The sequence below is a fragment of the Malaclemys terrapin genome, chromosome 4 (assembly GCF_027887155.1).
Source record: "Malaclemys terrapin pileata isolate rMalTer1 chromosome 4, rMalTer1.hap1, whole genome shotgun sequence".
Classification (NCBI taxonomy): Eukaryota; Metazoa; Chordata; order Testudines; family Emydidae; genus Malaclemys; species Malaclemys terrapin.
The window spans coordinates 139,812,319-139,830,164 of record NC_071508.1 but is presented as its reverse complement, the minus strand read 5'-3'; the positions used below and the strand labels follow the sequence as shown (position 1 = coordinate 139,830,164).

The 17,846-nt window shown below is 38.9% G+C and overlaps 1 long non-coding RNA gene across 1 annotated transcript in view; it reads left to right on the top strand.

Moving 5' to 3' along the window:
- Positions 1–12,271, top strand: part of LOC128835728 (uncharacterized) — a 38,534-nt gene extending 26,263 nt beyond the window's left edge. Inside the window, exon 3 of the long non-coding RNA XR_008444691.1 lies at positions 12,192–12,271. This is a non-coding gene — a long non-coding RNA (uncharacterized LOC128835728). The remainder of the gene's footprint in view (positions 1–12,191) is intronic.
- Positions 12,272–17,846: the final 5,575 nt, after the last annotated feature.

The following is a 17,846-nucleotide window of genomic DNA, read 5'->3' as shown; positions in this document are numbered from 1 at the left end:
GTTTCTTATTTAGATAAGAGTGTGCATGTATTTTCTGCTCCCACATTAGTTACTGCCTACATTTCCGTTGACATGAACAGGAGCAGGGCACAAATATCTCAAGTGGGGATGGGTGGACCTCATGAAGTTCACAGAACTACAAACCCATCACCCTATTTTTGAGATATGACTAAAGAGCTAATTCACCTTTGCAAACCTCGTGTTGCCTGCCTACTCATTTCCCTTCCCTCCCTACTTAAGGAGATTAAATTTCAAAACAAAAAGACAAACAAGTTTTCTCAGGAGCTTGCAATACAATTTAGGTATTAAAGATGCCATAAAAGCAAGGTCGGCTAAGGTCAGTGCCCTCTGCATGGTGTGTATGTGTATATATAACAGTGTTTATTTTTCATGAGACTCTTTTTCTCATGTGCTGTCTGTTTTTCATAGCCTCTCTTTGTTTCTGTCTCTGGTCCAGTTATCGTTTATTTTTAAATTGTATTTGCTCCTCCAACAACTTCTGTTGCTTTTGTCACAGTCTCTCTTTAGAAAACATGAATTCAATAATGTCCGACTCTAACTTTCCAGCCTACTACATTAGAGTGGTTGCAAAATTAGGTAAAACAAGTTTTCCCATTCTTAGCTTTAAGATAAAGGCAGGTGAATAAACCGATGATAACTGTGCTAAAATTGGGATTGCCTCAAACTGGGGCACCACTGAACTGATTTTCTTCAAATATGCCTTTTTTGTAGATTTCATTTTAACAATTAATAATCAAGCCAAGTCTGAAGACACTGTGTACTGTATGTAAGGTTGAGTTAAAGATTCTAGTTTGCATTATACTAACTGAAAAATAATACATAAAGATATGAGAGGATATATATTCAGGCGTGAGCAAAAGAGGAAAGAGTTGAAGTTGAGCTTGCAATCTTACCTCTGCATTTTCTGACTTCTGTGTACTTGATTTCTCAACCTTTGGGCTATGGAGAGAGAGGAGGGTAGGCTGTATGGAATTAGATGATTGTTTTTTGCTGTCCCTGAAAGTAAATATTATTAACAGAATTTGGTGGCAATATTTTAAATGGGGTTGATTTCAGATTTCCCTCATTCTCTAAAAAGTGAGAATATTTTTGAATTCTCAAAGTTTCTTTTTTAAAAGCCTACCTGCGATATTTTTGTTTTTGTTGAAGCTTGTAAGGAGTCCATTTTGATTTTCCGTTATTCTATAAGTATTAAAATGAAAAGATAATAATTAAAAACCAAGGAGGGCAATTTTGAACATGGTCCTAAAGAGGGAAGTGTTTCCAACTTCTTCACTGAGAGTTGGTCCTGACCCATAATTTGTCTGATTTAAAGATCAGTCAAATCAATAGAAGCTTTCCCACAGACTTCCATTGTCTTTGGCGTAGGCCCAAGGAATGACAAACCAGTGGACTTTTACTTAAAATCCCAGCTTATTTTTATGTTTTGTGAATGGACACATCCTCTGCTTCTTTGTTGCCTAAAATATACAGTCTGCCCTTGAATGTCAACGTTTTCCTTCTAAGAGGATGATGGAGACTTTGTAGCTTTCTGCTTTGGCAGATTGTGGACAAGGTCTTTCTGGGCTTCCCATTGACCAAACATGAGTGGCTAATGCCCCCACCTGGCTGTGTAGAGATACATAAAGTAAAAACTGAAGCGCATGTGCTCAGTCATAGGACACTGAAATATTGATCAACCTTTGCTGATATGTTCAGTTAGCAGGCTTGTCAGGGAGATCCTGGTTTTGGTGCCTCAACCTTACTTCATTTAAGTCGATCATTTCCTATATCCAACAGGATAAACCAGATTCCTTCGCTTTGTTTGCCTTGGCCTACTGTGTCTCTTTATGAGGAAAATGGTCAAAATCAAGTGCTTCCTCTGTGTACTTTGACAGGAAACACTACTAATATGCTTTCCTTTTGTCGTATGCCTTGCTCTTTTCTCCCAGTGTTGTTTAAATATTTTCAGTACAATGACATATTTATTAACCCACTGCTCTCCACATGGGGTCAGACTTTGATTGGCCCATCTGTAAAGACTCTCGGTTAAGGTGGTTTTTCCAGCTAGAGTTAATAATATTACTACTATTCATGTAAAACTCTGAGACAGTCTCTTTAAAAATGGAAAACGTTTATCTAAAACAGCTGGTTAAGAGAGCGCGAGGGCCCAGCTAGAGTTGGCGAGGTCAGAGGTCAGGGTTAACACCAATCTCTATGGAACTTTGAAGCTGACATTTTACAGATTATACGTGTCTCAGTGCACAGTGGGCATGGCATATAAATTGGTCTTAGAAGCCCCTATTTGTTCTCTGTATTTTTATGAGCCCACAGAGTTCTTCTTTGAAGCAGCACACACAGAAAATAAAAAGTCATTTTAATGTTGTGGAACTATTTGCAGTAAATCATGTTAACATCCTGGCTAAGGCTACTATAGCAATGGCACCTTCTTTTAGCCCCATACCGTGACTCAGCTACGACAAACTGCCTATGCTTCCTTCCATAGAAAAATCCCTTGGCACTATAAACTGCTTGCTGTTGTATGGCAATGTAGGACTAGAAGAAAGCATCCGATTTCAGAGAGCTTGGGTTGCATTCTGGAACTAATTATATCATTTACTTTGTGGAAATCTTTTTTTTTTTTTTTTTAATTGCTAGGTGTTTTAACTGGAAAATGGTGAATGCTGGAGAGCAACAAGAAACAGGCACTGTTAAGAGAATTCTGCTGGAGGCACTTTCGCCACCTAATTAATTTTCAATAAATGCTTCCAATAGGTAATTTGCTTTTGGCCAAATGTAAATCAACCGGAGACAAATAGGGTTAAAATTAGAAATGTGTGATGGGGACAATGTTTATGGACAAAATAACCTGGCACCTCTACAAATAATTTGCTGACAGTAATAGAAAATTGGACCACACAGATGTTAACAAACACTGAATACTGAGGTAGTTAAAAATTTGATGAAGGAGGAAAGAACTGGCTAGAAAAAAGATATGGTAGACAAAGAGCCAGATCTTCCACTGGTGTAAATTGATGTCGCTCCACTGAATCCAATGCAGCTATGCCAGATTACACCATTTGAACACTTGGCCCATAAAGTTATCCTTTTTTTCCTACTATTTAATAATTATGGGCCAGATCCCTCAGATCCTTACTCAGAAAGTCATCCTGTTGACATTAGTGGGACTATTCATATAAGGGCTACTCATGTGAGGAAAGGCTGGTGGGAGAGGGATCGGGAAATGCTGAACAGAGAACAACAAGCTGAAAGTAGTGACTCACTTGGCTGCAAGATACCTTTAATATATCATGGCAAGACTGATTTTAATTAATCCTGAACTGTCTTTGATGATCAAGCTATCAGTTATCTATTTCAATAACCTACCTACCTAAGGCAGCAAGTTCTATTACCTAACTGTTCTTAAATTGAAAAGCTATTCCTAATAATATCAACTGTATTCTTATTGTCACAGTAGTTACTGGTTATGACATGAGAAAGGTGAGGCCATCCTCCATAACAAATTCTGACCTTTTTTGGACATTCTGACATGTAAAACACTATATCCATTTATGGCATTGTATTAGGATAAATTATACCCAATTACATAACTATTCTGGATAGTCTAGGTATTGTTCAGAAGTTGAAGTGCTATCAATTAATATCATGACTCAGTGTCTGTAATTACTTTACTTTTTACTTTCTGGAACTTTAAAAGACCGTTGAATCTGCATTATAAATGTAAAAAATCTAACCAAACTCACCACATTTGCTGCAATGATTTAATATAGTCAGTGATAAAGCACAGGGCTGGGAGTCAGGAGATCTGGTCTCTAATTGCTTTGTGAATGTGTGCAAGCTACTTAACCTCTGTCAACTGGGGATGGTAAGACCCTTTTCACATGGGGACATAGGTGCTGGAACTAAGCGTGATGGGGGTGCTGCTGCACCCCCTAGGTTGAAGTGGTTTCCATCAGATAAAGGGTTTACAGTTTGGTTCAATGGCTCTCAGCACCCTCACTACACAAATTGTTCCAGTACCCCTGCATGGGAGCGCTATGATTACGAAACATAACTAATGTTTATAAAGCATTTTAGGGGATTGAAATGGCAGGCTTGGCAGAAGTGCAAATACTGCACATCTTAGGTTCCTGGTCAGCTTATTAGTAATAAACCAACTTCAAAAGCTTTGCAGGTTCAATTTGGATAAGTGTCTAAATATCTGTATGCTTTTCTGAGCCTTGAGCCTGCTCCCACTCCGGCTGAGGTCAATGGAAGTTTTGTAATAGACTTTAAAGTGAATAAGATTGAGCCTGTCTCCAGATTTGTGTTGGAAAAGCTCAAGAGAACAGATTCTCATAAGGTTTCTCTACCTCCTGTCTCTGGCCCTGGCAGAAAAGCATCAGAATGTCCACCAGTATTTTGGGATTTCCACTTCTTTCCTCAGCTGGAACTAGGAAATGGAGAAGCAAGTGGAAATGGGAAAATATATTTTAAAAGTGTGTGTGTGTGTGTGTGTTTGTGTGTGTGTGTGTGTGTGTGTGTGTGTGTGTGTTTTATCTCAGGAAAGGCTTGGTTCAATCTTATTGACAGATTGGGTTTAATTTATTGTAGTCAAACTGCTTGAACTATTCCCCATAATAAGCCATTTGAGTTTCCCCGTCATGATTTAACATGATAGCAGGAAAGAATTTACATAGGACAATTTCAATGTAAATCACTGCAAACTGTTTTTTACTGTATCTTTGCTCTTTTTGCAGGGGTAAATGATACACTTCTTGTTTGCACCATTCAAACAGATGAGGCCTGATATGGCAACTCTTGCAGGTATTTAGATCAGCATAGATTCATAGATTAATTTATTTCAAGACCAGAAGGAACTATTGTTATCATCTAGTCTGCCCTCCTATATAATACAGGCCACAGAACTTCCCCTAAATAATTCCTAGAGCATATTTTTCAGAAAAAAAATCCAATCTTGATTTTAAAATGGTCAGTGATGGAGAATCCACTATGACCCTTGGTAAATTGTTCCAATGGTTAATTACTCTCACTGTTAAAAGTGTTACACCTTATTTCCAGTCTGAATTTGTCTAGCCTTAACTTCCAGCCACTGGATCTTGTTATATCTTTCTCTGCTAGATTGAAGAGACCATTATTTGCTCCCCATGGAGATACTTACAGACATTAATCAAGTCACCCCTTAACCTTCTCTTTCTTAAGCTAAATAGACCGAGCTCCTTGATGCTGTCACTATAAGGCACATTTTTAATCCTTTGCTCATTCTCATGCTCTTTTCTGAACATTTTCCAATTTTATCAACATCCTTCTTGAATTGTGAATGCCAAAACTGGACACAGTAGTCTAGCAGCAGTACTAAATACAGAAGTAAAATAACCTCTCTACTCCTACTCCAGATTCCCCTGCTTATGCTTCTCATTATTGTGTTAGCTCTTTTGGCCACAGTGGATACGTTTACACAGGGATAAAAAACCCACAGCTGTTCCAGGTCAGCTGACTCGGAATCATGGGTTCAGGCTCTGGGTCTGAAAAATCGCTATGTAGATGTTCAGGCTAAGGCTCGAACCCAAGCTCTGGGACTCTCCACCCTTCCAGTGTCCCAGAGCTTGGGCTTCAGCTGAGCCTGAACCTCTACACAGCGGTTTTTAGCTCCTCAACCTGAGCCCTGCAAGCCTGAGTCAGCTGACCCGGTCAAGCCGCAGCCATGTCTTTTATCCCTGTGTAGACGTACCCTTAGTCACACTGGGAGCTCATGTTCAGCTGATTATCCACCACGACCCCCAAATCTTTTTCAGGATTAGAATCCCCCCATCCTGTAAGTATGGTCAACGTTCTTTATTCCCAAATATATACATTTGCAGTTAGCTGTATTAAAACACATATTGATTGCTTACACCCAGTTTACCAAGCGATTTAGATTGCTCTGAGTCAGTGACCTGTCCTCTTCATTATTTATCATTCCCCCAGTTTTTGTGTCATCTGCAATCTTTATCAGTGATGATTTTATGTTTTCTTCCAGATCATAATAAAAATGTTAAATAGCATAGGGCCAAGTATATTATATCAACACTATTTCCTTTAGAACATAAAAACAGTCATACTGGGTTAGACCAATGGTCCATCTAGCCCAGTAACCTGTCTTCCGACAGTGACCAATGCCAGGTGCCCCAGAGGAAATGAACAAAAGAGGTAATCATCAAATGATCCATCCCCTGTCACCTATTCACAGCTTCTGGCAAACAGAAGCTAGGGACACCAACCCTGCCCATCCTGGCTAATAGTCATTGATGGACCTAGCATCCATGAGTTTATCTAGTTTTTTTTTTAAACCTGCTATAGTCTTGGCCTTCACAATATCCTCTGGCAAGGAGTTCCACAGGTTGACTGCATTGTGTGGAAAAAATACTTCCTTTTGTGTGTTTTAAACCTGCTGCCTATTAATGTCATTTGGTGGCCCCTAGTTCTTGTGTTATGAGAAGGAGTAAATAACACTTTCTTATTTACTTTCTCCACACCAGTCCTGATTTTATAGACCTCTATCATATCCTCCCTTAGTTGTCTCTTTTCCAAGCTGAAAAGTCCCAGTCTTATTAATCTCTCCTCATACAGCAGCTCTTCCATACCCCTAATCATTTTTGTTGACCCTTTTCTGAACCTTTTCCAATTCCAATATATTTTTGAGATGGGGCGACCACATCTGCACGCAGTATTCAAGATGTGGGTGTACCATGGATTTATATAGAGACAATATGATATAAACCAAACTTGTAATCTCATCAAAAATATATCCTATTAATTTGACAGGATCTATTTTCCACAAACCTATGTGGATTGGCATTTATTATATTACCCTCTTTTCATTCTTAATTAATTGAGTCCCATATCAGCTGTTCCATTATCCTGCCAGGGATTGACGTCTGGCTGACAGGCCTATAATTACCCAGGTCATCCCGTTTAAGTATTGGCACAACACCTGCCTCTTATTCTTACAAGTAGCCCTTATTTCGGGGAGTAACCCCATTGAAATCAAGATCGACTGGTACAAATAAGGATTGCAAAGTCAACTCTGCACTTTTGAATTTGAGCAGCCACTTACAGAAAATACGGGGTATTGTCTGACAGCTGTTATTCATGTGAGTAGTCCCTTTGACTTCTGGTCTGATGAGTGTTTGAGGAAGGGGTGCTGTACTGGACCCAAGATCTTTTAAAGATTGTTGAATTAACAGAGAAAATGGGTAGGTCATTGGTGTTCAGTGTTTCCACTGATCCATCATATTCACTTCCCCTAGCTAGATAAAGAAACGACCCATTGGGACACAGCCTGGTCTTTCTCTCTGGAAGAAGGTCACAAATTGAGTAGTGAAACATTGAGACTGATCATGTAAAATCATGGCAAGAAAACGAGATCTATTTTGTATTGTCTCAAAGTGTTTCCTTATAATCATAAACCATGAGGTGTTAAAGGGGTTAATAGGTTCTCAACTCATTGTCAACTAATTATCTTTAAGGTGTTGTCATCACATACTAATCACCGGGCTAATGCCAGCTCCACCACTGGGAGGTGCCCAAGCCGAAAGTAATTCATTTTGAAGTGACCTTCTTTCACTTAACAGCTGCTTAGTTGGTTAACTTAAACCATCACATGCACCCCCACCCCCCCAAAAAAAGCTTTCAGGAACTTTCATCTTTTTAAAAGGGCAGGAAACCCCCCTCCTCTCCAATAAACTGGTAGCCTGGTTAGCAGTAGGGGATAGCTTAAGGCACCATGGGTGGCTAAGATGTATGAGAAACAGATGTAAGCTCTTTGGTGATAGTCCTGCACTTTCTATTTATTGACAAATGAAGTAGGCAATGGAAGGCAATTAAAAACCAATGATTGCTCTCTAAAGACACAAACCATAATAGCAAAGAGGAAGAAACATTGTGTATTGGCCAAGGGTGGGGTGAAGAGAGAGAGAGGAAGTGACTTTGATTTTGTAGGCGAAAGCATGGTTGACATTTATAATTTGCTGTGATAGTTTTTTTTTTTTTTTAATGTTTTGGGTATGAATATAAAAGGACTCCAATATTAGTTCTTATTTCTGTCCACCATTGGGGGGAGGGATAGCTCAGTGGTTTGAGCATTGGCCTGCTAAACCCAGGGTTGTGAGTTCAATCCTTGAGGGGGCCACTTGGGGATCTGGGGCAAAATCAGTACTTGGTCCTGCTAGTGAAGGCAGGGGGCTGGACTCGATGACCTTTCAAGGTCCCTTCCAGTTCTAGGAGATGGGATATCTCCATTAATTTATTTATTTATTTATTTATTTATTTTTCAAATGCTGGCTGGGTGCAAGTTTTATGTTTAATTTGTTTGCATCTGGATGGGAAAACTAGACTCAAACATAAGGGATTTATTTTTTAACTAAAATGTTGATGGGAATGAGAGTAAAAGAGAGAGCGTGGGTAACTGTGGTAATCAGTAAAAGAACTGTCATTCATTGCCAAATTCAAATTTAGCTGGGGTTTGACGTCAAAATCTGGGTTCATTAACCTTTCCTGTTCTTGCTACACTAGAACCTCAGAGTTATGAACACCTCAGGAATGGAGGTTGTTCTTAACTCTGAAATGTTCGTAACGCTGAACAAAACATTATGGCTGTTCTTTCAAAAGTTTACAACTGAACATTGACGGAATACAGTTTTGAAATTTTACTACGCAGAAGAAAAATGCTGCTTAGTTTTTAGAGTTTACGTTTAACACAGTACTGTACTGTATCTCCACCCCCCCTTTTTTTTTTTTTTGGTCTCTGCTGTTGCCTGATTGCGTACTTCAGATTCCAAATGGAATGTGTGGTTGACTGGTCAGTTCATAACTCTGGTGTTTGTAACTCTGAGGTTCTACTGTATTTTCTTAACAGAAAACCAAGACTCAAAGCTGACGAAATAAATTCAAATGCCTTTACTCAACTCCTCCTGGCAGGGAGATTTATCCTTTTTACTAATCTTCTGTCCTGAGCACATAAGTTTGCATGATCATTTATCTCCTAAAGAGCTTGAGGAGTGTGTGTTCTGCCTTGTGGCCTGACCTCCTGACACACAGAATGTGCCGGCAGGTAATGGCATGGAAGAAGAGATTCTCTCTGCAGGCATTTTAACAGCCATTTTATATTTATTTCTAGGACAACACCTACTTTTCACTTAATATGATAAAAGTGCAAATCCATAGGCCTAATTTAAATGTGTCTTTATTCTGCAACCTACAATTCTGCAGCAGAGACAAGGGGAAAACCAAATCACCCTCCCAGGATGGGTGTTGTGGCCAAGAAGAATCTCATTAAAAATCAATTCCTCATGTCCATAAAACAAGTTTATTTTGTCTTGCAGGAGCCTGCTGTTAGCACTTACACAGTTCCATTGTGTGGAATTCTTGCCTGCTAGTTTTATGCCAAACTGCACACTGAACCATTAACGAGTTTCAATTGTATGCTAAGGTTCTCAATATTTTTGGTGTCATTTACTACAGGTTATTATGCCAGCGTGTGGTATCTTATTACATATGTTATTAATAATGATCACATGTTTAGGTTCTGAAGATTCAGACAAGACATCCAATATTTACATTTTGTAAAACGGGAAATGGTCAGAGCAGGAATGTGATTGGCCACCACTGGCTCCAGCTGCGCAGGTATTCAGCATTAACCCTCACAGGTCAGGATTTACGAGCCAACTGTTACAAAAATATAATGCAAAACACATTTTATAAGCACAAAAAGACAAGTCAATACAAGCCTTTTGCAGGTGGGTGTGAAAGGCACTTGCACTTTGACCTTGTGTTTCCAAATATATACCAAATACCCACACTTCTCAGGTATGACCACACACATCCCTGCGTGACCTTGGGCAAATCACCAAATCTCTCTGTACCTCAGTTCTCCATCTGGAAAGCGGAGATAATGATAAATACTTCCTTCATCTGTCTTGTGTATTTAGGACTTGTCTACACATGTAAATTAATCCAGATTAAGGTAGGATGTGAATTTAAAGAGGATTAAGAATTCCTGATTAACTCCATGTGTGAACACCGTTATTCTGGAGTGAGAGTGCCTCATTCCAAATTAATTTAATCCAATGGATCTACCCTTTTTTATTCCCAAGCTACCTTAATTTCTTGGAGCTAATTTGGAATAAAGCACTCTTATTCCAAAATAAGAGAGCCTACATGTGGAGTTAATCAGGAATAGTTAATCGTGAATAAGTCTCCATGTAGACATGCCCTTAGAGCAAGGATTATCTCTGTATGCTTGTGCAGTGTCTAGTAAAATAAGGTTCTAATCTTGGTTGAAACCTCTAGTCTAGGCACTACTATAACATACATGATGATAATAATCAGCTCTCTGTAATTTAAAAGTGTTATCTGATATTACTGATCTTTTTTGCAAATTTGGGGAAGGCATAATATACACACAATATTATTCAAGGTACTGCTAATCTCCTAATGTTTTATTTTTGGGTTAATCACAGCAGGTTGCTTAAATCCAAAATATCAAGAATAATCCACACATTTATTCTAGGTTGTCTTCACCGTTGATTATAGCAAGCAGTGAGTGATGAAGGAAAAAATGAAAACCAAATTTATAAACTCTGAGTTTAATATGATATCTAATCTGTTATTTTAGTAATGGTAGCAAAGGGGGGCTGAGCTTCTATTCCTAGTGCATCCTGAATCCTGGGGGGATTTTCAAAGGTTTGCTAGGGGGTTAGGCACCCAACTCCTGTTGACTTTCATTTTAAAAGCCCTTTTAAAAATTCTATCCCTAGGGATTTAAATGGAAGTTTTGTGTGCAAGAGAAATGCAAAGCTGGGACCAGAGTACGCCCACATTCTAAAACTGCAAATTTAAAATGATGTCTTATATGACTGTTTATTGAAATCACACTGTTATTTTGCAACAGTGCATATTTATCTAGATACTAATTTACTGCCCAGTCACCATTGTGTCTAGATCCTAAGAACTTCACAATGTATTTCATACAATTAGCCACAGATTATAAAATCTTTGGGGAAGGGACCATCTTTCCGTTCTGTGTTTGTAGGAAAGCTAGCACAGTGGGGTTCTGGTGCATAGTTGGGTCTCCTTGGTGCTACTGCAATACAAAGAAATAATAAATAAGCTTTTTCTTCCTATCAAGCAATTTGAAGGTAGGTTTTCTAAATTTTATTTTAACAGAATAAAATAAAATTTACTGCACTCAGAAATACCATACCTGACCTTCACCACTAAAAACACAGTCTATTATGTAAATTTAAGACGCTCCACCAGTACAGGAAAAGATCTAATTATCCCGTCTAGCAGAGGGGAGGGTGGCACACATGTATAATGTGTGGCCATGAAACTGATAACATTTAGTCTTCCATTACATCTCTAGACACGCGATCTGTTGTAGTTTATTGCTATATTTGCCTTTCCCATTATACAGAATTGTAATTAATCCTCGTTACACAGTAAATAAATTAACTCATTTGTAAAATATAGAGTATTATATTGTTTAATGAAAAACTTAAATGGTATTACTTAAAACATTGATATATTTTTGTCCTTTTTTTAAAAAAGCTACAAATTACTATTTAATGTTAATTTTACTGCCATAATTTAACAGCGCTGAAGTGGAATGTCTGAATTCTGGAGTAGATGCTTAAAGTAGCTTTAAAAATTAAAAATTCTGGTTGCCCCAGTGTATGTTTAAAGAAGAAGAATTTGTAAAGACAAGTTTTTTTCTTCAATCTTTGAAAAGAGGCTGAAAATATTGTTCAAATTTTATTTGCTTTTTAAAAAAAAATTGTTTGCAACTTTAAATAATTTTCATCTGAGGCTAAAATATTACAGCCAAAATATCAAAATATGGAAACCTAAAGCTGATTTCAGTAGGAGTGGCTGGTGATCAGCACCTATGAAAATCAGGTTATTATTTATGGGGGACACTCTCAAAGGCATGAATGCAAGTTAAACTTCCAACTCCTTTCAAAGGGAGTTGAGCCATTTGTGTCTTTGAAAATCTCTTCCTAGGTATCTAGGTATGTATTCAGGCATCTAATATTGGGAAGCCAAGTTTGAAATATGGGGCCTATCGTTTCTGTTCTGTTAGCATCTCTCCTCTGTTTTAAATGCTTTCTAACCTGCTGATTATTTCACAGGTCTTCCTGTCGAAGATCAGGAGCTTGCACTCACTTCCAAGAAGACAACAGGAGCCACTAGGTCAGGTCAGAAAGCTTTAGAGAAGCAGCACAATCCACTCTTTATTGGTGCTACTTTTGCTTGCTTCCGCATCCTCACTCCTGGGTTGGCTTGGGAGCGACTGTTAAGGCTGCCTCTGAATCTTTTCTTCTGTTCTGGGAAACAAGTTAACATAAACTTTTATAGTGCTTCCCTAGAAACATATATTATATAACAAAATAAAACTACTTCCCCCTTATCAATCATTATTCTTTTACATTTACAATTTGCCTGATGTACAGGAGTAATATTCCATGGTTTGCTACAACATATACGTTTATGACCCTTCTGTGGCAGATCAGACTAAACATAATTCATTCACAGCTACTTAGTGCTCTGGGAAATAAACCCCTGAACTTAAATAACTATGGTGTGACCTCTGTAAAATATTATTTATGGTTGAAGAACTATTGTTATGTACATATCAAGATGTGCCAAATGTTATAAAACAAACACTAGTCAGCAAAGTTCACTGTTTACTGGCCTAGTTGCTCATGGCTTTGTTTCTGGTTATAGTCCTACAAATATCTGCAAATAGAAAAAAACTTGGGTTCCTTGTTAACTGGTAGGCAGTTCCTATTGTGAACCTCTACAGATTCTATTGCAAACCACTCTAATAAAAGGAATGCCACAATATAGCTAAGCATTCTAGCTGCACGCAATACATGGTGTTCTGTCAGTGAGATACATTGACTGCTTCAAGTGCACAGCCACTGCCAATACCATCAAGAGATGACTGTAATTCATCTGCTGTTCATTTTTGTAAATTAGTTAACCGAATGCAGGGTAAAAACGCCAAATGCATATGCAAGGTGTCCAAAGGGAACTCTGGGTTCTGTGTTTTTTGTTTTCTAATTAAAATCCAACTGTGTGTGTGTGTGTGTGTGTGTGTGTGTGTGTGTGTGTGTGTGTGTTGAAAAATTGTAAGTATTTTCCACACAAAAAATTCAAAAGAAACCAAAATATGTTCATTTTATTCAAATTTGTTGCATAGAACTTTGCAAGATTTTCAGAGACAAAATTTTAAAAACTGGTTTTATTGGGGGAAAAAATATGTCCTCCCCCCCTTGTCCCTTCCCTTTTTCAGAGACAAAAGTTGGCTCAAGCAAGGATCAAACAAACAAGGACCCCTCCCCAGTTTCTCAGTTTTTAATTGTTTAAAAAATTAATGAAAATTCTGTTTTTGGTCAAAAAGTAATTTTTCATTTCAAAAAATGGTTTGATGAAGAATGTTCAACCAACTCTAGGTGGGCAATTTTGGCAGCTCTCGTGTTTTATACTGTAGGACTGATACTGTAGCCATTTTTTCACAAGCAAGTCTCCCACTGAGGTCAATGGAATTTAAATGGGACTTAAGTGTTTTGCTCAGTAGAGATAGGCTTACTGGGCTTGTTCTTAAGTGTTTTGCTGAATCATGGCCTAGGCTGAGCAGCTGATGATCTTTCCTGACTAACTGCCGTGGTGCTGTAGGGAGTCGATGTGCACCATCTAGCAGAGCTCACTGACTAGTGTATAACTTATTTTTTCCTTTAGTTCCATCCCATTACCCAGCTACAGCCCTTGAACTGCTCTAAAAAGTTCTCAACTGCCACTCTTTTTGCTGCAAGGCTGTTTGTTGTTAAGAAACAAAAAGTTGTTATGGGGTAATATTCCCCCCCCCCCAAATATTCTGGCTCAGAGAAAAATTGTCCTGTCAGATCCACACCATAGTGCTCATCTTCCATGCTCAGCATAGGCAGAGCTCCCGCTAGTGTCCAAGGAATGGCATGGAGACAGCAAAGTGTCAAAGTGAGAACTGCCAGGCAGATCTGAGAGGAGAATTTTGCCCTTAGTTACCAGAGCTAGAAGGCAAATAAAATATTTCTGTATGATACAAAGGGAATTAGATTCTGCACCACTCTGAAAGAGAGTTCAATTTTTGGGAAAGGGAAATCCAAAGACTTGGTATAGTTTTGGTTTTGTCCCAGTCCTAGGAGTTGCTGCGCACCCTCAATTCCCACAGAAGGAAGTAGGCGTTGGGTGTACTCGGCAGTTTTCAGGACAACGTCTCTAATCTGTAGGAAAAGCAGATGGCTGTGGTAGCTTTATCTACCAGCCCAAATGCTCAGCAAGCTTCTACAAGATGCCCTCAGAATACTGCAGGTGCACACACACAAGCACTAATTTCCAGGAATACATTAAACAGTGATGTGCAAATACAGAGCTGTATGTGGAGTGTGCTTTGCGCATGCAAATTGCAGTGCCTCCCACTTCTATGGGCACATTGTTATTAACCCCACTGAAAGCATAGGCTTATGTGTATCTGTGGCACTTCTTGTGACTCGCTGTTGCAGTCTAACTTAGTTGGACTGTAGGGACCTGATTTTAAGAGGAGCTGAGCACTCACTCATGATTTCTCCCATATATGCTGCGTCAGCTCCTGTTGACTTTCATTGGTACTTTGGATGATGAACATGTCTGAAAAGCAGGCTGAATACATGTAGCCATTGCGGCATCTGGATCCAGTGGATCAGGCCCTGGTTTGAGACTTGGGAAAACTGGAGCCTATTCCTGGCTCTGCCACTGATGTGCTGTTTGACCTTGGGTGACTCACCTCTCCTCTCCGTACCTCTGTTTCCTCTGAGTCTCCCACCCTTTGCCTTGTCTGTTTAGATTGTGAGCTCTTTGGGGCAGGGGCTGTCTCTCACTGTGTGTTTGTACAGCGCCTAGCACAATGGAGTCCAGCTCTTGTTTGGGCCCCCTAGATGCTACTATAATACAAATAATAATATAGCTCTAAAAGGGGTGTGTGTGTGTGTGTGTGTGTGTGTCTCATCGCTTTAATAAAAATATTTTTTTAAATGCAAGCCTCTGAGGGCTACCACTTCTTCTGTAACACCCCAGCCTCCAGTTCTGCCTTCATTCAATTTGAAGTTATATCCATGAAATAAGGAAGAAGCTGGATCCCTTAGTTGAAGGAACAGGTTTATACTGCCTGGTGCATGTCCATGGGGCTGGTCTAACTAAACAGAATCAAATTAAAATGCTTCATAAAATTACAGCATTTTTTTCTGTAAAAGTGGATTTTTTACTTTTTTTTTTGGCTGTACTGGACCTGGATTTCATGTTTCATTAAAAGCAGCATTCAGCAGACTTCCTGTTTTCAAAAATTATGGGGTGATGGTACCCCCTAGTGGAAGATTAAGAGAAGTCCTGCAACAATTTACTGTTTGCAGTGTTATTGTAGCCATGTTGGTCCCTGGATATTAGAGAGACAAGGTGGGTGAGGTAATATCTTTTATTGGACCAACTTTTAAAAGTTTTAAAAGTTGTGTGAGAGACAAGCTTTCGAGCTCGGTGTAGCCTGAAAGCGGGTCTCTCTCACCAACAGGAGTTGGTCCAATAAAAGATATTACCTCACCCACCTTGTCTCGATTAACTGTGACAGCTTAATCACAGCATCTCCAAGGGAAGTGCAAAAGTTCCACATGCTGGTAGGGTTTTTAAAGCTAATGAGAAATTAGGGAGATGAATGGTAGGTGTGAGACCTCTTCCCAGCCATGCACTCCACCCTGCGAAGGGTAACACAGTTGAGTGCAGTTAATTTGGGGTACAATTTAAGGGCACTCCGTGCTGCAGTAATTTTTCAAAAATCAGAGTTCTGTTGGGGCTTTACAGTCCACAAGCCTGCTGGGAGGACTGAGGTTGGGGATTCAATGCTATTGCCTTTCCTCAGAAACTGTCTGTGGAGCATACAGCCAGGCAGAATACCTGTAAGGGATTTTGGGGTAGGGGAGTATGTGCTCCCTGATAGTTACTAGACCTCTTTCTGTTGGTGCTGGTGGTGTAGCTTATGCTCTCTCTCTCTGTCTGTACTGACTTCAGTCTGCTGGACAGTGTGGGAGAAGAGAGAGGGCCAAGCCATGATAACCCACATCCCCTTTGGAGTTTGCAGTATTGTGGCCCTGTTGGTCCCTAAATATGAGAGACAAGGTAGATGAGACACTATCTTTTATTGTACCAACAGTCAAGTTCCCAGCAAGCCTGGGAACTTAAATTTATAACCCTGCTGGACACTAAAAAACATGGACTTAACAGAGACACTGGTTTTATGATTCATTACAACACGCCCTCCTGCCTGCTAACCCTCAATTGCCCAATTCTCTTTAAGTGGTCTCCTAAAGCATGTTTGAACCCCTTATGCTTAACAATCTGTTCCACTTTGTATTTATCTTGGGCAGTCTCGGAAGAAGAGCTCTGTGTAACTCAAAAGCGTTTCCCTTCCACCAGCAGAAGTTGCTCCAATAAAAGATATTACTTCACCTACCTTGTATGTCTTGAGGTGTATTTGAGGGACTAGATAGGCCCCATTTCCTTTTTTCTGGGGGCAGTTTTGTGCTTGCAAATTTGAAGGTCCTGATCCTGCAATTGGATCCATGTGGGCAGATCCTTGAGACCATACAGAGCCCCACGGAAGTCAGCTCTAGGTAGTGCACAAATCAAAGTAGTCTAAGTAGTAGAACTTCCAGGAGACAATCTGGATCCTGGAAAGCAAACAGTTGCATAGATATTGGGAGCCTAGTTTACTCCCCAAAGACAATTGAAAGGAAAAGAATACATTTGAGAATATATATGTGTGTGTTTTTATTCCACCTGGTCAAAAATATTCACACTAAATATTTTTCTGACCGATGAAAGGCTTTTTTTTTAAAAATGGAACTTTGCACAAAAATTGCTGACATCTTTGAAAATTTCTGCAAAATGTTAATCATTTGAAATAGAATATATATATTGAAATTGTGTTTAAATCGTTATAGAACATTTTTCTTTACCAGAATCACAGGTTTTGGTAACCAAAAATGTTCAAACAATTAAGTAGAAGACAATATTCGTTTACCAGAAACTGTGATTTTTGGTATATAAAAAATGTTCATTAATGATTTCGAACCCGATTTTGGGAAACATGTTTTAAAAATGGATAAAAATGTAGCTGAAACTTTGAAAAACAAATTGAAAATAGATTCATTTGGAACCTTGTAAAAGAAAATTTCCCACAAAACTTTTTTCCATTTCACGATTAGCTCTATTTTTTAATTATGTTGTTCTCAATCATGGTATCCAAACTCATGTAACATGGCTTGAATTTCACCAAATAACACCAAAAATAGATCTTAAGTGTAGACAATAGACATTTGGTAACAATAGACTGGATCTTGCTTCCACAGAAATCAGTAGAAGTAGAGATGTCTGTAGCAAACCTTTAACACAGTCAGTGGTACAAAATTTAATTTGGATTGTCACTTATGTCTGTATTTGTGTCTGCAACCTTCTTTATTTAAAAAAAAATTCACAGTATATATTTCAGAATTGGTCAAAGGAGACAACTAGCTAACATATATTTCTTTATACTATTACCAAAGGGTGCTGTACTTCGCTTCTGTTGGGTTCTAGCATAGGCAGAAAACTCCAGCAAAGCGGCAGTCATTCAACCACTGGGAGAAGAGTCTGAAAACATAACAAAAGTTATATCAATTGTAATTCAATTATACAATTTTTTTTTTATAATGAGATGTACAGGAGGCTGTATTCCCACACTT